This window comes from Panthera leo, chromosome A1 (assembly GCF_018350215.1).
Source record: "Panthera leo isolate Ple1 chromosome A1, P.leo_Ple1_pat1.1, whole genome shotgun sequence".
NCBI lineage: Eukaryota > Metazoa > Chordata > Mammalia > Carnivora > Felidae > Panthera > Panthera leo.
In genome coordinates, this window is record NC_056679.1 from 127059581 (window position 1) to 127079402 (window position 19822).

Sequence of the window (19822 nt, forward strand, 5' to 3'; positions counted from 1 at the left end):
CAAATTTGAAAAATTGACTATTTTGCACTTGTGTTTCAAATATTCCTTACAATTCAACAAAAAAGAAATTCTTATGCTGCAGTTGAGAGGAGAGATAGGTACATTTAAAAAGTAGAGAAAGAAAGACCTCTTAAGAGCTTTCAGTTGAACTGGAGGAGATTTTTTCTTAAACCCAAATATTGTCTACACCATAAAATCATTTTTAAGAAGGATTGCTTTGAATAAAATTGATAAAATTCAGTGCTTGTCAAAGCTGCCTACATTTTTCAATGAGTTGGGCAGTGTGAGTCATCTAGAGTCTCATCTTGAATTCAACCCCTGGAAACCAAAAGTTGTGAAACTCTTTAAATCTCTACTCCTTTAACACTTCTCTAAATAAATGGCATTTAGAACTTTGTAAGGTCTTGTTTTTGTCTCCAAAATCCTAAATCGGATTTTAAAATCTTCCTACAGTAACTCAAAAGAGTTTTAATTTAGGAACTATATGTCCTCATGTAGATTCTCTTGCCAAAATTTCTGTTTCTCTCCAATGGTGTCCATCAAGTGAGATACGGTAACTACTTCCCCCCATAAAATTCTATCATTTGAATAGTGTTTTCTTCACCTTCTCCTTCTATTGTCTCCACAATCTTTTAGTAGGAGAACTGTTACAATGTCACCCATACTAAATTGTATTAGGCCCAGTGTATGATTTATTGGTATGAGGGGATTTTCAAATGTCTTCCTAACTCAACAGCCACTGTCATCATTTATATCTGAGTTATTTCCTGTTTTTCTTAGTTCAGGTATGACTTGCTACTGAAGCCAGTGATCTTTATTTTGTAAGTTAGTCATGTCATTATTGGAAGTATCCTCAATTAGAAAAACAAAAACAAAAACTCATTTTCCTAAACTGCTGACTGTCTTGGTTGGGATTTTGGCAGTGGTGATTTTAGATTCCTATCTCTATAATGTATAGGCTATGTGACCTTATTTCAGTTGAGAGTAGAGGAGGAATATTATATTTTAAAAGTGGGAAAGAAACAGTAAGACCTTTCAGTTGAACTGAAGAAGGCTTTTCTTTTTTCTTCTTATTGTAACTCTTCAAATATTGTCTAAACCCTCACGTAATTCCTCTTCTCTAAGTTTCTGTGTTCTCAGATGACAATGACAGACCTGCACCTCACATAGTATGGGGAGGGGGAAATAATAATGCAAGTAGGAAGCTTAGCCCAGCACATGGCATAATAAGCACTCAGGGTAAGTTATGTGTTATTACTTTGGGTATTAATTGTATTTTACATACAACCTATTCTCCCTGAAATACATCCATCACTAATGAAGACGTTTTAGAAGGAACTCCATGGATATTGTTATTCATTGGACCTATAAATAAGGATTCACTGGAAATAAAACTATTTACTAAAGGGTGCCTGGGTAGCTCAGTTGGGTAACTCAGTTGGTCCAACTCTTGGTTTCAGCTCAGGTCATGATCTCACGGCTTTGTGATTTCGAGCCCCCATTCGGGCTCCATGCTATCTCTGTCTCTCTCAAAATGAATAAATAAATAAACTTAAAAAAACACTTACTAAAACCAAATACAGATTATATATATCATATATGTGTGTGTGTGTGTGTGTGTGTGATTTTAACATTTATTTATTTTTGAGACAGAGAGAGACAGAGCATGAACGGGGGAGGGTCAGAGAGAGGGAGACACAGAATCTGAAACAGGCTCCAGGCTCTGAGCTGTCAGCACAGAGCCTGACGCGGGGCTCGAACTCACGGACCGCAAGATCATGACCTGAGCCGAAGTCAGCCGCTTAACTGACTGAGCCACCCAGGGGCCCCTATATATAATTTTTTAAGAATTGGTTTTGTTCTAAATAGGTTTTGTTCTAAATAATGAAAAAAAATATTTTCATTATTTTCAGGTACATGTGATTCAAATACACCAATGATGTTTATTGTTCCAAGGAAAAGCTAACTAATATTAGGCTGTGGAATCCTGTAATGCTTTTGCTTAATGTGAGCCTGGACATGTGGATTATGTGTAAGAAAGAGAGGCTAGACCTATTTTGGTAGTAATGGTACTCATCATTGCCTAAACCTGGCAATCATTAGCTCATAGAATTTGGTGCTTTGAGCAAAGGCGTTAATTATTTCTCTCCTTCCTTTCTTCAAGAGTACCCCTTACTTAAAGACTACCATTTTCTCTTAAACTAACACACATCCTCAGGCTTAACTAGACAGAAAACCAAACATGGAAGAAATTGATGGGCAAACAACAACGAATCTGAGTGCATATTCCCCATCTGATTCCAAAACTAATGCCAAAGTCAGTTTGGTCAATAGTACATATTTCCTCTTAATCACTGAGGTGTCAATAGAAACAAGAATTAGGGGTCAACACCTTTCCATAGTGTTAAGTTCTTTCACTAAGGTACCAGGTTCTTTCAGGTGCTATCTTATTTGGATTTTAATTTGTCCTAACATTCCTCCAAAAACGATTACAGCACACCACATCACTGTATCCATTTAACTCCCAAACCACGGGGAAACTGGCTGCAGCTTCAAACAACACTATTAAAAATACCACAGGGGAACCTTGGAGTAGGAATTCCAGGCACAAGTACAGCAGAGGGACAAAGAGGGGCTGTAAAGACCTTGAGTGATACTGGGATGGAGATTTAGCAGAATTTCAGAGTCTGAAACAACAGTCCTTAAGATTCTTATGTCGGGTTCCCAGGGCTGGTTCTGTGTGGTTGTGCAGGTTTGTTAAAAGTCAGGATAAACTTCGTCTCTCCTTGCCTCCCTTGAATTTGTCTTGTCAATAGATTTGTGACCCAGTGTAACTACAACTCACAAAGGCTTGGCAAAGTTGTCCAAAAAGAGGCTCCCTGTTACTGGGCCTTGCAAAGAACAGCAGACTCATTAGTGCATATTTTCTCTTTGAACCTGGATATCTTTATTGTGCCATCTAAGCAATTAATTGGAAGTCTTCTGGTGAAATCCTGACTCTAAGGGTTTAAAATGCAAGCGCAGAAATTAGCACAGCCAGGGCTACATGAGAGGCCCCAGGCATCCAAATGTGAATGAGTGTTTTGGAAATCTAGCAGACTTAATGGATTAGTCTAGAGTCCTGCCACTTGGGAGGTCCAAATTCAGGGCCTTAGATCGGGAAGAAGATGTTACAGTTGTGTTGGTAAAGGAAGAGTCGGAAGAAGAAAGAGCAAAAAAAGGAAGAGGAGCCAGTGCGGCCTTTCAAAAAAAGACACCTTTTCTGGGGGGGAGAACAGCAGAGCAGCTCATGCTTTCAAGTTCTTAAACAGAATCATTGCAAACTGAGCGTAACAACAGAAGAAAAGGGGTTTGGCATAAACTTGTTCATTCTTCTTGATTGGCTTACATGCTTCTGGATTCTTCTTAGAAGATCCAGTCTGCCAGACATGATTATTTATTTTAGCAGGAGATTCCAGGAGCACAGGAAAGCTGGGCTTCTTATGGTCTGCCACTCTCGTGGAGGTTTTCCTCTGTATCACATATTTGTTTGGAATTTTACATTCTGCCCTGTGAATATTTGATTAATAGATATCTCCCTTCTCCTGGCTCCCAGGCTATAGGGACTCAGGACAGGGATAATGCTTCTTTTGGTCATCATCGTATCCTAAGAGCCCTGCTTAGGTCTGGCACATGGAGACCATCACAAAATTACTTGTTAAAAGAATATTATCTAAAATGTGAAATAGACCAGGTCTGGAGATCTAACCCAAAGGTAAGCAATTCATGGGTGCACAAGTAACAATGGCCTCTAATAAATGTGCCTAGAATAAAAAATTGTCTACTTCTAGTTATAAATATGCAGGTTCTATTTAACTGAAATTGTCAATGAGAAACTACAAACAAGGTAACTTGTGGCAGGAGAAATAAACAAAACAAAACAAAACAAAAGCATGTATAGATGGTCTGAAGTAAAGTCAGAACTAGAAAAGCTACAGCAAAGCTGGGACACTGAAGAAGTAGGTTAAGAAAAAGAAAACACCAGACATGCAAACAAACAAACAGGAGAGTCTCAAGAAAGATACTCTATGTCCTACCTCAGAAGATTAACTTGCAGTTCTCTAGAACTGTGATGAGCCCTCCAAACTTTCATGCCCTAATCCTTGTAAGAATGATGTGTATTTTGATCTAGTTATTTCTGATAACTGAGCCAATCTGATGGAAATGCTCCCATATGCTGATGCGGGACCTTCGTGAATGACTGTGTGAAGATGCCTGCTTGTTGCCAGTAGCCTGGGACCTGGAGTGCTTTCTTGGAACTCTCAAGAGTGGTTCCAGGAAAAGTCACCCAATAACCCTAATTCAAGGAAATGAAACTCTTCTGTTTTGTACTGGCTGTTTGAAAATATGGTCACTTGAGTGAAATAGAATTTCTTCCAAGTACTACATCATGGTATACCCCTCAACATTTACTGCAGTTATACATAGGAATTTGACTTGTCTTGAATCGCACAGTCCTAGAGTTGGTTTCTGTTTGCTGCCTGGAGCTCACTTCCTGGTAGTGATCTTAGCAAGATGCATCATCTTTTTCAACTCACTGGAGACCATCTTGGGTTCAACAAAAACCTAACTTGCAAGATATCTGGCAGCAATGAAATTCCCGTTTATAACTGCTATATAATCATGAACAGCACTCCTTCTGTATAGGAGCAGAGTGGCACAGGCTTTTCTTGAATCTATACTTGTGCTTAAAACCACACCCCCCTCCTAACTCATGCACAGATGTTGGGAAAACAACTGTAAAGAATGACAGAGGGGCAGGGTCTCAGCGGCCTGGGAGACACTGCGGTGAGGAATGAGGAGGTATCATGAGGGAAGAAGGGGGTGTATTCTGGAAGCTTGGAATTAACATGGTAAATAAGGTAAGGAAAGGGACATTAGATAAGATATGGGAGATCATAGAGAAATAAGCGAAGGAGGCAGAGCAGAGAGTAGGAAAAAAGGAGACAGGATAAAATGAAAGGAAAAATGGGAGAGAATGCAGTGGAGAATACGAGAAAAGAGGAGCTATGGAAGAAACAAAAGTGAATGAGAGTGAAATGAAAGGGAAGCAATAGAGGGTTGTTTTCTCGGTATAGAATCTGAAATATAACTACCAGGGTTTGAATCCCAGCTGTCAACTTTTCAGAATAATGATTATGGGAAATAATGACTATCAGCCTCAGTTTCTTCTTCTGCAAAATGCTGTAATAATCCTACCTAACGAAGTTGTGAGAATTGTGTGATCATGTGTGTCATCTTAGCACAGAGTGTGGCACAGAGTTGGTGTTACTGTTAGTGAGGTTAGAAGAGAGGGGAACAGAAGAACGAAGGAAGAACAAGATGGAGGAAGTAGGAAGGAGAGATATTTAGATAGTAGAAGAATGAGAAAGAAAGAAGTTAATGTCTCCTAATGATTTTAACCTTTCTTTACCCATATTATAATTCAAGTTTCTATGCCCACTATATTATTTCTACATGTTTTAATGACAATTGGGAAAAAACAAGTACATATTGAATGTCCTTTTTAAAATGTATTTTTATATTGAACTAACCTATAGTAGGTTGTATTTCTTTAAAAGTTGAAATTATTCCCTGGAAATGAGTAAGATCAAGGCTACATGATGCTAAACCAGTCATCCAAAAAACCCATTTATTTTCCCTTCCTCCTTACTGAATTGACCGGCTATTTGATGGAACTAAATGAATTGACTGGTTATTCTGAAATGTGTTAACCCAGCTATAGCCTGTAGGAAGAATAGAGCACCTAGTGTTCTTGGTGATGTACCTTTCCAAGTTTCTCTCCCCAACACTAACCACTTCCTTTTACTTGAAGTCATTTTGCTTTTCTCATTAGTCTCACAATCCAGGGCTAGTGTTGGGTACTGAGGCATCCCTAAGCCCAAGACCATAAAACAATGTAATGGAATTGGACCAAGTATAAAAGGAAGGAACTATGGAGTTAGTTGTCCTTACACTCTCAAGAAAAAAAGAACAGTGGAACGGTAGGTAAAGTATGAAAAAGATATTAAAGAGATCTACTCTTTTTCTTCCAACAAATAACTTTATTTTTTTAGGTTCATTTATTTATTTTGAGAGCGTGCACACACAAACATGAGTGGGGGAAGGGCAGAGAGAGAGAGACTCCCAAGTAAGTAAGCTCTGCACTGTCAGGCTCCACGCTGCCAACGTAGGGCTCCAACTCACGGACCATGATATCATAACCTGTGTCAAAATCAGGAGTTAGACGCTAAACTGACTGAGCCACCCAGGCACCCCAAAGAGATCTATTCTTATATTAGGGAGGAGATAGGAAGCCACAGCCCAAATCAGAAGGAGAAAACTCTTCATACTCCTTGCATAAGCGCTCCAAAGTGCCCTTGGCATGGAGCTGTGCACTTGTCACATCACAGACATGCCTCCTTAGAATTTCCACAAAGCTGGAGAAATAGTGTGCTCACAGACTTGCAGTGAGGTGATAGGCCAACCTTCAATGACCATGAGTTAGGCTACTCTTAAATGCCATTCAGAATAAACCGAAAGGAGTTTTATCTTTTTCACATACACATGCCCTTCCATAGGACCATGCGAGTTATTTAAAATAGTGGCCAATGAACCTAGGCCAGTTATGACACTGCTTCTCACATTTTTCTCATTCAGAGGTAAGACAATAGAGAGGTCTCCTGTTATTCCCTTCTGTCAAAGGGGTTAAGAAGCACAGTTTTATTCCATATTCTTTCCTGTGCAGGAGAAACAAAGTTTTCAGTGTTGCCTTCTACTGCCTTATGTTTTGCTTCTACACTCTATTTAATAGCAATTAAAAAAAAATTTTTTTAACGTTTATTTATTTTTCAGACAGAGAGAGACACGGCATGAATGGGGGAGGGGCAGAGAGAGAGGGAAACACAGAATCGGAAGCAGGCTCCAGGCTCTGAGCCATCAGCCCAGAGCCCGATGCGGGGCTCGAACCGGCGGACCGAGAGATTGTGACCTGAGCCGAAGTCGGACGCTTAACCGACTGAGCCACCCAGGCGCCCTAATTTAATAGTAATTTTAACATGTTCTGAGAGATCTGTGTAAGGACCTCTTGACTCCAGGTCTTTTGGACACGGAAGTTGATCACGATGGTGTTCTAGCACCGTATACTGCACAGTGAAGACACAACAAAAGAATTAACATCTTATTGGGGAGGCAACAGGAATAGAGAGGCAAAAACTACAATTTTTAGAACAATTTCATTAGAGTTATACCAGAGGTAGCTATGGGGGATATGGGAGAAGAAGGGCCTGGCCCAACTTGGGGAACAGGGCAGGTCTTGGATTCAGGTGTCATCGTACCCAAACAATTAGGTGAACTGAGCCAAGAAATTAAGAGAAGAAAGTGAGGGGTACCTGGGTGGTCAGTCAGTTAAGCATCATGGTTCATAAGTTCGAGCCCTGCATCCTCAGCACAGAGCCTGCTTGGGATTCTTTCTCTCACTCTCTTTCTACCCCTCTGCATGCATGCAAGCTCACATTCTCTCTCTCTCTCCCTTCCTCCCCCACCCTCTCTCCTCTGTCTCTCCCTCTCTCTCTGTCTCTCTCCCTCTCAAAATAAATAAAAAATAAAAAGAGAGCAAAGTGAGTTCTAGATGGCAAGAAGAGAGAAGCAAATGCAGATAGCTATGAAACATGGCACACATGGACGGAAGAAGTTGGCTACTGGAAGAGGCAGGTGGGTCCTGTGTACCACTGCCAAGGAGATCAGATTTTATCTTCAGGCTTATCACAGAAGGGTTTTAAGCAGGGAAGAGACATTCTGAGACTAATTTTTCAACTATATCAATTTGGTTGCACTGCAGAGCAGACAGCAAAGTTAAGGGGAATACACAAAAGACAGACTATTTAAGAAAGTGGTTCTCAAATGTTTTGATATATAGTAAGAAATACATTTTCATGGAAAAAGGCTATGAATGTTTGTGTGTATGTCAACAATTTCAGAAAACAACACTTATCCTTGATATTATAGATGTGACTTTACATTGTATTACTTTCTATTCAATTCCATCATATATATATATATATATATATATATATATATATATATATATATTTTACAAAATGCTAAATGCAACTGACAGTTTCAAAATACTACTTCCGTATTCTGGGGTGAGCTGATGAGTACCTGATCTGGAGAAATATCAGTGGCATGGAGAAGAGAGAACAGGTTTGACAAATATTTATGAAGTAAACTAAAAATATAGTTATTTATTTGATGGAGGAGTGTATGATTTCCAAGTTTCAGTCTAGGATAAAAGTGCTGCTTAATTGACAGGAAGAACAGATCTGCAAAGAAACAGAAGTCCAGTTTTGAACATGTTGTATTTCATTTTTTTAAAAATGTTTATTTATTTTTGAGAGAAAGAGAGAGAGAGAAATAGAGTGGGGGGGGGGGTCAAAGAGGGACAGAGGCACAGAATCTGAAGCAGCCTCCAAGCTCAGAGCTGTCAGCACAGAGCCCAACGTGGGGCTCGAGTCACGACCTGAGCCAAAACCGAACGCTTAACGGACTGAGCCACCCAGGTGCCCCTTGAACATGTTGTATTTAAATGGTGGAGTATCATCAGGCACTGTGCTTTTGTAAGAGTCTGAAATCAAGGAGGAGTTCTGAGGACAGGGAGTTTGGGGAATACCAAGTTTGAAGGTAAAACTACATAAGTATATGTAGGCATCTAGAGAGTGCACAAAATGAGAAAAGCAATGAGCCAGAAACAATGTTTAAGGAGGGGAACGGGGGAGGTAGACATAGGAAGAAGAGTAGTCAGAGCAGCAAAAAGAAAGTAGAATCGTTTGGGAGAGAATGGTTCCTAATAAATACTTGTTGAATAAATATTTACAGGATAAATCAATGAGGAGAGGGTTTCTGACGGAGGTCTCTAAGATCAGGGCAGAGAAGGCAAAAAAGAGCTCCCTGGACACTGTAGTGAGGGTGGTGGGAGGAGGTGTGTATGAGGACGTCCTCCTACACTGATGTGAGGAGTGCCTGGGAGGTGAGGAGGTGGAATGGCTTGACTGAGAAGGAAAGGACAAAGAAGCAAGCAAAGGGATCAGCAAGGGTTCTGCTACCGGGCTTCACTATTGTTTTGTTCTGTATTGTTTTTATGATTGAGACAGACATGAATAGGGAAAGAGGCAGGAGAACAGGAGAGATTGAAGAAGTGAGAAAAAGAAAGGAAAATAGAAGGAGAAAGGTCCTGGAGATACTGCGAGGAGAGGTCCGAGGGCACAGATGCAGGGGTTGACTTCAAGCAGGAAAGGGATGGGTTGCATTACCTGCTGGGACAGGAAGGGAGAACAGGATGGGTATGGATGTCAATGAGAGGATACAGAAACTGAGGAGGTTCATGTCTTCACAATGAGTTTCTTGATTAGGCTGCAAGTGAAGGCATTTGCTGAAAGGTGATGAGCAGCTGTGGCGCCAGGGGGCTTCACAAGGGGAGGAAGTTTGGAACAAGCACCAAGAGAAGTGAGAGGGCACAGAGCAAGGATGAAGTGTCAAGTGGCACTGAGGGTCCCGTTGAGGTGAATGCCTTGACTTTATTTGAATCCATCTTGGAGTGATGTGGGATTTTTCCCGCCGGAGTTCAGATAAGGATGTGGAGCAGGCAGATAAGAAACTGACAGTGTTGGGTTTTTTCCTGAGAGGTGTAAGCAGAACAGGATGGCAAAGAATTTGAAATAGAGACTGGGAAGGCAAAAAGGAGAGGAAAGGAGATGGAAATTCCCAAATGAGGGGATTGCCGGACAAAATACTCTATTTCCCAGTCTCCCTTGCAGCTACACGTGGCATACGACTGAATGAGCCAAAGGAGATATAAATAGAAGCATGCTGTGGGGTTTCTGGGAGTTCTCTTCCAAAGAGAGGGGATGTGCTATTCTTCCTCTCCTCCCCTGTCTTACTGCTGGCAATTTAGATGTGATGGCTCTCTACATGCCATCCTGGACCATGGAGGCAAAGCCCATACCTCAGGGATAGTGGAGGAATCATCCAAAAGAATCCTAGATCCCTCACAATGCTAGAGCAGTCACACCAGCCCTGGGCCACCCACTCTGGCTCTCTTTTATAGGAAAGAGAAATAAACTTTCATCTTGATTAAAGCATAATTTTTCAGGTCTCTTTCATTCCAGATGAACCAAAATAGTGTGCATATATAGTGCCTGGAACACTTAGAAGGCTGCCTTGGAAGAGAATGTTAACCCTCCACTGTGTAATGCCACGTAAGGAGCACATTTTACAGTAAGCAAAGAAGCTTTGGTCTTTTTAGGAGATTACAGGCTGCTCTTGATTTGAATGGAGAGGAAACAAAAGCTGACACTTGCATTTCTTCATTAAATTTTTTAAAAATTAAAAAAAAAAGCCACATGGATGTTATTGCTTTTTTCCTGTGATGGCAAGCAGTCGTCTCTGTACTTTTTGCAAAGAAATGTATTAAAAGTAAGGACAATATTAACACCCAGCATGACACATTTCCATGGTCTTACATTTTTTTTTTTCCTTCCCTGAAGGGTCAGAATTCCCATCAGGCGGCATAAAATGAGTGGTCTAAGCCCAAGCCTAGTAAATCACTGGTATTGCGTTGTTTTTAAAGTGACCAAACAGCTGTAGTTTTCAAGGTCAGCTGAATCATCTGCCAGGGTCACACGTGTTTCACATGTCAAGAAACGTATATGGGTTCCACTCCATGCAGGATTGTATGGAAAAAGACACTTGCAAACAAGTGATCTGAGGACATGTTTCCAAACAGCTGCTATGGTTATGTGGATAAGAATTACTACATAAACTGTGTTGAAGACTCTGTTTCCAATCACTCAAAAAGAATATTCATTGCAATTCATGATGTCCACGCTGAGAGGGCCAGTTTGTGATCATGAAGACACATAGTAAGTATTCGATTAGGATACAAAGTAACAGTATATGATTGCTATTATAATCATAGTGACATTTTTCCTGTGCAGGTGGGAAGAATGTGTACTGGGTATAAAAACAACACCAACCAAACACATAATTAAGACGGAACCTAGTTAAATAGCTAAGGATGGAGGACTTCAAGTAACAAGATTTGGCTAATACTTCTCCCTCCAATTCACGCTGCAGGCAACATTGACTAGAAGCTAAAGACGTGACTCTTGGATGCTAATAACTTCCTTAACAAGCTGGAGTAATTGGTATTATGGAGCCAGACTGATGGCACAGGGAGAGGATGACCTCAGGATTTAAGGAGTTTAGGAACAGAAAAACATGTTTTTTAAATTCACATTTTAACTCAGAGCATAGTTAGAGATGTCTGGCTTCAACAGAGAGAAGGAAAAAGCTACTGATTTTTGCAAACAGCTCCTCCAGTGGGTTGCCCTATCTCAAAATGGATAATTGGCTTTGAAGAGTAGCTCTTAGATTGAATTTTTATTCAGTTCTCATAATGTTCTTGGTATGTGCTCTTCAAAGCCCACAATCGGCCTCATCATCTTGTTGATATTTACTAGTCCTAAGGATCTCTCATGTGTGAGACATGTTGAATGAAGACTGCCTTCTGACCAGTTAACCCCTCTCTGCATGTTTCAAGGTTGGCTTCTGTATTCTGTAAGCAAAATAGCAGGCACCTCCAAGTCAGCAGAGTGGCGCAGACAGGCATAGACAAATACTCACTCTAGCTAAGTATGGGCTCCAGTCAAGCTGGAAAAGGTCTCTCAGCTCTGAGTCACTTAGACAATCAAGTCCCTGAACATGTTTCTGTCCCTAATATTTTGTTGCTCTAGGCAACCATCAAGTCCACACGAAGACTTCTGCCAACTGGAGAGGATGACGAGCCAGGGGAACCAGAATTTTCTTTTAACTCTTTGTTGAAAATTCAAAATAGCAAACGGTGGGTATCAAAGACATTCTCTAAAGGATCTATATTGGGAAAAGTGGAATTCATATATTGATTTAGTGTATCTTTTCACCACTACTTAAGGAAGTATAATGATAGAAAATAAAGGCAATCAGAAGCATGCATTTTTTAAAAAATTAAAAAATGCACAAAAGAGCTGGTTGGATTTTTAGATATTTTTAGTAATCTGATATCCTCATTTTATAGATGAGAAACCAGCTTAAATTACGGACCCAAGGTTAAACAGGGAGTTAGTGACAGCTGGATTTATAGCTTTGGTCCCTAAACACTGGGGTTACTGCTCTTTCTACAAGTTTCACAAGTCCAGTGCCACATGCAGAATGAAGGAATGTTAGTAAATCATAAATAATCACCTCTTTTGTAATAGCAAATGGTCCTGGATGAAAAGGGCTACTTTCCTGGGTAGCTGGAAGCAGTCCTAAATGTCTGCAGCTATGTAGTGATCATCCAGGAGGAACACATAACTATTCTAAACTATCTGAAAAGCATTCAAGGTCTATCATTGCTCATCTGAATTTGATCTTTGCTTCCTCTGAATTCTTAAGACACTTACTCTCTGTGACACAACCCTGGGAGTATCTAAGATTCTTGATACGTTTTTCATATGTACAATTATATCCTGCTAAGTCCTTGTAGGTAGGATTAGGTCACATTCATTTCCATTTCCCTGAAACCCAGAGTACAGAATTAAACATGTTTTTGTTCACTGGTTGATGATAAGTCACTATTAATTTTATTAGCCCTAGTAGTTTAGTAACAATCTACTTATCCAGAAATGGTCCAGGAACGTATACTATTCAATACCAGGAAATAGGTGTAAAGAACCCCAGAACAGTCAATAAATGCATTTAAAGACTTACTTGTTAAAAAGTGGAATCAGGTCTATAAATACAGAAAACAAATTGATAATTCTTAAGTGCTACTTCTCCCAGAACACCTTCCATATCTTGCTTTAGATCTCCAGCAGAGAAGTACTAACATTTTCTCTGCCTTTCTTTTTAGAGGTGCCATTTGATGCTTGGGCTCAAAGAGACAGAGATGGTGGTGTGGGAGTGGCCCTCCTAGTTTTACTTTTTCTTTGTAGGGAAACACCTAAGGAGATCTGTCACACTTATGAATCTAACCTCTTTGAAGGTCTTATTTGAAAGCAGATTGTGCTACACTGTGCACAAAGGCATTTTAAATTTGCAGGTGTTACTGCCCAAATTAACAACAATACTTTGAACTTTTACAGAACCTTTCATCAAATGATATCAAAACAACTCAGCTTATAAAGCCTTAGGAAGCTGGTGGACAAAATATCCTGTTGATATATAACTGGGAGTTTACTGCATTAGCTATGTTAGTGATTTGTTTCAAGTTCCCAGACAATGGTATGTTTAGGCAAAGGATACTATTTTCTGTGGGCTACATCTCCAAATTGTGATATTTAATCTTGAAAAATTAAAAAAAAAACAATTGTTTTCTTTTCAAATTTTTTGCTGAATTTTAGTTACCAGTTCACATGGACTTGCTTGTCATCCTTGGGCAAGTGCCGTGCTATTCTTTTCTCTATTGTTCCAATTTTAGTATATGTGCTGCTGAAATGAGCATAGAACCTAATAATTATTTTTCCCTCTTAATTTGGCCAAGCATAGCTTCTTTTTGGTGATCCAGAGAAAAGCTCATAGAACACACTAAAATGGACTTCACCTGTGGTGAAGGAGAACCATACTTACCAGTGGGTTTTAAACGAACAAAAAAGTGTCCTACAAATCTGTTTGAGTCTTCTGGTTATTATTATTTAAATGTGTAGCTGTGTAACATGTTTCTCCAAAAATGCAAATCTAATCTTTTTCTGTTTTTCTCCTTCTGGCTTCCTTCACTCTTTTTCCTCACATACATTGCCCTCAACTGGGAACAGGGGTGCATTCCTATTTTCCCAGATTTTAAATCTGTTGTAAAGTAAATATGAGCAATATGTGTCTGAAATGTTTATCAGACTATGGTTTTTATTTGGCTTTGTCCTAGCATATTAGTTTTTTTTTTTAATTTTTTGCCCCATTTCAATGGTTTCTTTGATGTCTTGTTTTGACCAGCTGCTGAGCTTTTTGTGGCTGTCCATTTACATCACTTTAAAAAATGGTACATAAATGAAATTTGAACAAAATGAACAGTACTTTCACATTGTTTCAAAATCAAACATGTTCCTAAGGAATCTGATTTATGGCAGATGGAGAACAAAACCTTCCAGAGGGAGGACTGTTAAATGAGTCTTAATTGCTTGCATATGAAAATATAGTGACTAAGATTGTGTGCACAATTAGGAATTTAAACATGTAGAAAAGAGCTGGCCGTGGAAACATTTTAGCAGGCATAGCTAGTTTGTATGAATACAGACAATAGAAGACAAGTTAGTAAAGGAAAATAATTTTAAAAGAAATTTAGTTGTTTACTTCATCATTCCTTATGTCAAGCTTCCAATTGTAAAGATGATTCATTTACCTCTGAAACTCAATGTACACTAAAAAAAAAAAAAAAAAAAAAGAGGTTTATTTAAGAATTAGAATTTCTTTCTCAGTCCCTACTATGTGCCAGATATTAGGCTTGGTGCTTATTCATCTCATTTAATCCTTAAAATAACTTTCTGAGGTAGGTTAGTTATTAACTTGCATTCTACAGATGACAAATTGAGGCTCAGAGAATAAGTTGCTTCAAAGTGAAATGGCTATCAAGTGATATATCCAGGGTTCTCTGTATTTATTGAATGAAACCGAAGCCCAGCTTCTTACAGTGCCTAGCTCTTCCCGTGGAAAAAACATACCTTTCAAAAAAAGTAACACTAAGGGTGCCTGTACTTTCAGTTTTGCGTCAAACTGCTTTCCTTGTGTTGGGTGACACGGCGTGGTATGGCTGGGTGGACGGGCCAAAGTTGGTCAGGTCTGGGAGCAGGGGTTGGGACAAAGATGGTAGATTTAGACACACAGGCCAGAGCTGGGTGGCCTCAGAAGCTCCGTCAGGGTGTTGGGTTGGGAGGGCAGTGGCCAGGTGGAAGGATCTAGTCAAGAGATTCAGCGCTTCAGTGGCTCTGTAGGCAGCAACTGTGGGGGCAGTGAGGTTCCACCTGATGGTTCTGCCACAGCACGTGGTACTCAGTCTGGCTCCCCACAGCTAGGGTTTGGGCCCTCCTCCTTATGATGACCCGGATGTTCCAAATGCATAGTACCGTGTTCTATCGTGAGCTTCCCTTTGTCTTCAGAAATCTAAGACCATGTCATGCCTCTAATGGACCAAAGTGCCTTTTCCATGGGACCTCAAGTCGTCCTTCAGATTCTTTCTCCTTAGGAAATCTTCACCTTCCTGGAATGGGGGTATAGGCTGTTTCTAAGGACTTTGATGAGGGTCACTATGTGGATATCCAAAACTAAAGTTCAAACAATGAACCTTCAAATAAACGTAGAACCCCAACTCATTCATATACTGGGGTCTACTTACATGTTTTTTTCTCAGAAAGTTGAAACGCTTAAAAACAATCTGTCTCTATTATTCTGTATTCCTTAAAGTAAACCCAGACCACAGTTCATTTAAATTACTATTAAGCCAAGATCATAGGAATGTAAATTATTCCTCACTTTGATTCCTTATAAGCAAACCGGGAGCCACAGATCATGAAACTCTGTATAGAACTAAGCATAAACGTGTGTGTATTAAATGGTCAGGCAATCAAGTCACTTTTGTACCTTCAGAAGAACTGGATTCCCAGGGATACATTAATGAACAAATGTCATCCACATTCCTAAGAACCTTAATATTATAAAGAGCAGCAAGCTGAGAGATATATTAGCAAAATAAAGTGTGTTGTGGCCAATCTTCTTATCTCACTATAATCAGTAATAATTTGGGGTCCACCAACATGTATTTCTCTTTTCTACCAGTACCCTAATTTGTTTCAGGAAATTATCTGGTGTCTCCATTGGATAATTTTAATAATAGCATAGTCCAAAGTGATCAAGTGCTTCCTATGTGCCATGCATAGTGCTTAGTTTTCCATAACTATCATCTCAATTTTCTTGAACTCCTTATGAGAAAACTACTACTATTATGCCTACTTCAAAAACCAGGGACTTGAGTATATGGAAGGTTAAATGAAGTGTTTGAAGAAAAGCATCTGTAAGTGGCAGAGCTGGGATATGAACGCACATAATCTGGCCTCATAACTTAGGCTCTTGGTACTACCTTATGCTACATAGTGTGGGAGAACAGCCCGATGTCCTGTTCTCCTTTAGCCAAGACCCAAGACCCAAACTAGACAAGTTAGACCCCTTCATTGGAATTTAACTCTTAGACATATTAACAAAGAAACTCAAAACAGTTATAGGAGGCTCTCTAGATTGCTCCTGCCATGAGAATTTCCCTTCATTTGTGCCTTTCTAGCACTCTGAAGATGAATGGAGTCCTTCAACCCTGATCCTTCAGCCTCCTGACTAATTCTCAGGGAATTGGAAATTATTTCCAATATTCTATTTTACTGAAGTAAAGTAGATTCCATTTTACTAGATTCTATTTTACTTAAGTTAGCAGAGTTGGGTTTTACCTTGCACTGGAGGATCATTGCTGATGTACCATCATTTAAGGGGAGGGTATAAGACAGCCTAGAAGAGAGCTGGGTGAGAATCCTCAAAGAATAGGATGCTGAAGGACTGTAAGTGCTCAGTGATAATGGGATAGACACATTGAGAAATAACCTTGTAGTATAATGCCAGGTTGATTTCCTCTGCTTCCCTTTCTGTTGAAATGATGAGGGCTTGGGCCCCTCTCTCAGCCAGTAGGGCTGGGACACACTGGCCTTCTCCTTTATCTCCAGGACCTTCAGCAGTTTCCAGTGAAGAGAACTGTGCTGGGAAGATCTTTAGAAATGCAGACTGTACAAGGTGTGTTGAAGAGGCAAAAAGACTCCCAGAGACCGTTGCATTCCTCTCAGAAACTGACAGGATTTCAGATGAAGCTGACTCTTTCAAAGTGTCCCCTGTGAACACCTACCTATACGCTTGCTTATTCTATATGTTGCCATCACTCTACAATCCTAGGACATTGTCTTGGGATTTCCTTGCCACGTCTGTTATACTTCTCCCAAATACCTCAAAATTGTCTTATCCCTTGGAGTGGATTCATTTCTAGAATTAGCCTGATCCAGGCTATTCTGACATCCTGTTTGCTGACTAGCATTGGTAATCATATTGGAAACAGTATTTCTTGTCAAAAGTGAAGCATGACAGTAAACCAATGAGTGACTCTTTCCTCTCTGGCCTATAAACTATTCCCAAAACTATTTCTAAAATACTCTCAGCAGTGGCATCTGGACTAAAAACAGGTACATTTTACAAAGGTAACTACTTTGAGGATCAACATAAATGGCACAATAGCATCTACTGATAGTTTTGTAATGCACATTGATATATAAGGCGCTTTTCACCTTTTAGTAAGAATTGCCATTTATTATTACCAGACACTGTGACAAATTTTCTACATGCATTATCTTGTATAATCCTCAAAATTAGGAGGACATTATTATGAGTATCCACCACATTTTGACAGAAAAGAGTCAGGGCATAGAGTAAGTTGTCGAAGGTCACAAAGCAGGTAAGCAGGAGAGCATGGCTTTCGTGAAACCCCGATCTCCTGACTTCTGAGCCCTCTTCTTCTCTAGGTTCCCACGTGTACATCAAATTCACAAATAAAACTTACAACAGTGTGGAATTTTTTTTTCAAAATAAAAACCTGCAGGAAAAGAAAACCTAGGTCTATTTCTATGTAAACAATTCTTGTTAAACAGCACAGTCACACAGTCAGAGACTTGAAGTGTCTCAGAAGCCCTTGCCTGTTCCTCAACTTCAATCTCTCAGTTCCAGGACTGAGAGTCCTTTTCTGTCACCCTCTCTAGTTATTTGGAAGACATTTACTCTTTTACAAGTCTGTCTTCTACTTTCTCATGCTGTTAAGTTTTCCCTAAGTTCCTGAACTGGGTCCCCAGGACTCTTTGCAGTGTCTGAGCTAAAATCCCAGTGCAGACAGCTTCCTGGTTCTGTAGGAAAAAAGACCTCTCATCCTGACTCATTTCTTCCTCACTCCCTTCCTCCTGCCTTTCCTGATTTTAGCTATTTGTCTATCCAAGCATTTGTGAACCCTCTGCTTTCTTTTTTACTTAATGCTCTTTGTCAATCAACAAAACACATTTGATCTTTTTCAATTCAGAAAACTTCTAGGATGATGGTTCTAAAGCTCAGGGGAGGTATTTTATGCCTCACTGGGTCCCAGAGCCTAAACACAGTCTTTCACAACCTAGAAACAGAGAGAGAAAGGGCAAACCCAGGAGGGCACACAGAAAAGAGATTCTCCACATAGACAATTCAGTGTGCAATATGCAAATATCAAAAACATACCAGAAAGAAAAAGTCATAAGCACCCATGTAGAATACAGTGAAGCAGAAATACTTCCAGACTGCCCACAGTGCCAGGAAGGAACCACAGAGAAAGAGAGAGGATAGCACACTAAAAAGCACTGGATATTTAGACATCAGAAATATCTAAAGGAAGTGCTTCTGGGGGATAGAGAGCTAAGGAACTTCATGGCTAGAAATCGTACTCAAGAAAATATAACAGGTATGATGGGCTTATCAAGAGTCTAAAACAAAGACATGATGAATCTTATCACTTGTAGAAAGTGCCATTTCAGGGGTTAAAAGTGGTCCTAGAAGCAAGGTGAGTGGGAGCCTCAAGCACTGCTTTTTGCCCCTAAACTTCTGACATACTCTACATGAGGCACTTCTCACACAGACCACACCGCCGCTCCCTGTGGAAGTTCCTGCCAGGGTACTCTCAGGAGGTACTTCAGGAGAGTCAGGAAGAGGATGGTAGGAATTAAAGAATGCTTCAAGAATTCTACATCCTAGGCAGGAATCCTTTCCTTAGCTTATGTAACTGAGTTCTTAGGGTTTCCCAAAGGTTTCTCTGTATCCATAGACTTTATCCATTCTCTTTTTTAAAAATGTCTAACTTTATTTATTTTGAGAGAGAGAGAGAGAGTGTGCCGGGAAGGGGCAGAGAAAGAGGGAGAGAGAAAATCCCAAGTAGGCTCCACACTGTCATCACGAAGCCTGATGTGGGGCTCGAACTCATGAACTGTGAGATCATGACCTGAGTCAAAACCAAGAGTCAGATTCTTAAGCAACTGATCCACCCAGGAACCCCAGACCTTATCCATCATCTTATCCTACTATCCATTCATATACATTCATAACAGGACCATATAAATTTATTTTCTGTCCTCCTTAAAAAAAAAAAAGAAGAACAAAAGAACAAGAAAAATTCCTAGGGAGTCACTGTCCTAGGGAAGAGGCAAATGACAACAGATTGTATGTTTGTTTGTTTGTTTTTGTGCACATGTCAATAGATCTTAAGAAGGGAAACCTTAGTGATACTCCTTTGAGTCAGCTGTAATCTACACTTTGTCATTTGTGGCTGTATATCGGATCCTCATATGGTTTAAAGGAGGTTATGCCTGTAGAGTCTTCAGTAAGTATTAAATGTCAGAAAATGTTACCTTTTATTAATGTCAGTATCCATACCATCTCCAACGGATTTTCTAAAAGTATTTTCTGAGATGGTAAAAGAAGGCTGCTCGAAGTGAACTCTCTGTTGATTCATGGAGTCAAACAATTCAGTGTCACATTTAACCAGTAAAATTTGGGAAATTAGACCAAAAGGAATTTTCACTGCTTTGCCCCACCACAGTAATGTATTTCTGAGTATGCCTAGAATATTTTCTACAGAATACATGGGTGGGAAGCCCTTTGTGGGTAAAGGGAGCAACTTAAGAATGCAGCTTTTGTTTTCTTTCTT

At 39.9% G+C, this 19822-nt stretch overlaps 1 protein-coding gene and 1 non-coding gene across 7 annotated transcripts in view; both read right to left on the minus strand.

Moving 5' to 3' along the window:
- The window catches only part of PDE4D (phosphodiesterase 4D), a 1410663-nt gene that overhangs the window by 154656 nt on the left and 1236185 nt on the right, over window positions 1–19822 (minus strand). The window lies entirely within an intron of this gene.
- Window positions 13429–13537, minus strand: LOC122202711. The gene has a single exon (XR_006194829.1). It is a non-coding gene; the product is annotated as a U6 spliceosomal RNA (small nuclear RNA).